Here is a 2,413-nt window from a genome sequence, read left to right as displayed (position 1 = left end):
ATAGCATGATCTGTTGTCCGTCCATGGTTTTTCAGAACATTGATTCAGTGCTGAACCCAAACTGCTGGTTTGAGTTATTTAGCCAGGTTAATCCTATGCGTCGTGGATCACATATTCCATTAATCTTTCAAAAAATGGTTCATATGGCTCTGAGCACTATGGGACTTAACATCTGAGCTCATCAGTCCCCTAGAACCTACAACTACTTAAACCTAAGTAACCTAAGGACATCACACACACCCATTTCCGGAGCAGGATTCGAACCTGCGACCGTAGCGGTCGCACGGTTCCAGACTGAAGCGCCTAGAAACGCTCGTCCAGACTGCCGGCCATTAATGTTTCCTTGAATTAATAATTTCAACAGGTTTTATTTGTTGTTGCGGAATTGCGCTACCAAAACAATCGAGTTCTGCTCTCTGGATGCTGTTGAGAATTTCTACATTTTCGTACCGCCGTACTTTTGACTAAATCTGTCGATGGTATCCTTAATATTTTTCCATACGATCGCATTTCAAATGCCTAATACACTCCATGACTCAGCTCCATAGAGTAGGACACCGAACGTGTAACATCGAAGTAGTAGAGTGCGAATCCTAATGACTGCTCTGAAGGTTCTCAGCAGTCGCTACGGACTAAATGACTTCAGGGGACTCGGTTCATTGGCTACAAGTCTTTTAGTAATTCTGGAGATTTTCCTTTGGACTAAGTGCGAGGTAGTCCCTCGTTGCTTAGATCGTGCAGTTTTCAGACCGTTTGTGTTACTATGGCTACACTACTAACTGTGTGTCGACCACCGTATCAGTAGATATAATGAAACGGCGGCACTCTTTCGTTATGTCTTACAAGGAGATTTCTCCAGGGGTAGGATCGACTTTCTGTAACCATCTATACGGTTATGTAGGTAAAGCACCCAAGTATCACACAGTGCAGCCATTCATCCTCGTGGGTAGACGTTTTCGAGGAACTGACGAGAAAAGAAATTCGGAATTTTGTGTGAGACTCAATAACGTGAAGAACGCCGAATGACCTAGGTAGGTTGTGAGGGTATTGGAAAGGATACTAGCTTCACATGCATGAGGTTGTGGGTTCGAATCTCACCAGAGGAAGAAATCTATGCTAGGTGTTTATCGAAGTGATATTGATAATCATTTTCATTCAACTGATGTAAATATACTTTTTTTATTTCCGCTCCTCGGTCACGTGATTCAATAGTGATATGAACTTCTTCATTTGGTCTAATTTTTCTTCTTATCATCCATTTTCCACTGGAAATATTTGTTCGTGAACTTTTAATTATCTTCATGTACTAATTCCGATTTAATTTCTCCTATTTTTATGGCCCTGTGTTTTCGTTATTGTGTTCATTATATCTATTTCTCACATTGCTTGAATTTTGTTTTACTTAGAAAACCTTCTCTCATTCATATCATCATCTACCATACATTTCCATAGTACACAAAGAATTTAGGTAATGTTTTAAATATTTGTATGTCGATTACCATGCAGAAAAAGGCACGTCTTGTAATGAAAAATACGTTTTTCACGTTAATGCACAGTCAATATAAATAGATTATTTCGTCTTTTGTTTTTTTAATTAATTTATCGGAGATTTGAAGTAATTGAATAGTCAAACAGATAGGTACAATAAAATACACATTCACAAAAATTCCGATTGGAAGAAGGATGATGCAAAGAAAAATGAAACAAATGGAAAAGTTCATACGGTGATTAAAACGATGTGACAAAGGAATAGAACGAAAGAAATTACATTTAAAACAATAAATTGAGTAAAAATAGGCACCAAAGTCATTTCGATAAGGATTTTAAAAAAATTTTACTGCACCTGACGAGGCATGGTTAAGCTTCTGTCCTAACCATTATGACACGCAACAAGACTATGGAATAAGACTTCCTTAACGCTATATAGCATGACGCAAAATTCCAAACTCTTCTGCGTCAGTTACTTGCAAACGGAGGCCCACCTGGATGCAGGGTCTGATACTGGGGGGTCTTGAGTTACACTACCGCTTATTTGGTTTCAAAAAGTCGACCCCACCGCTGGGGAGCTCTCCATGTTGGTTTTAAGAGTAACAAACGGCACATTTCGAAAGAACAGTAATGTCGCAGTCCAATAGAAGCAACTAGCGGTGGCTCCTGCAAACTTAAAAGACGGCTCTAGCAAAGGCAAAAAAAAAAAATTACTGTAGTAAGTAACCTGGCAACGCTACACACACGTTTAACCAACAGAACAACAACGAAATAATAATAATACCAAGCAACAAACCTAGCAACCAATACAACTGGATACAGATCACAAGTATACACAACATTTCCTACCAGATGCCCAGATTTAAAATTTTTAACAGAACAACGACTAGCTGATCAGATCCGTGTAATAATCAGAATTAGAAAA

This window comes from Schistocerca gregaria, unplaced genomic scaffold, assembly GCF_023897955.1.
Source record: "Schistocerca gregaria isolate iqSchGreg1 unplaced genomic scaffold, iqSchGreg1.2 ptg000526l, whole genome shotgun sequence".
Classification (NCBI taxonomy): domain Eukaryota; kingdom Metazoa; phylum Arthropoda; class Insecta; order Orthoptera; family Acrididae; genus Schistocerca; species Schistocerca gregaria.
Note: the sequence above shows the minus strand (reverse complement) of the source record.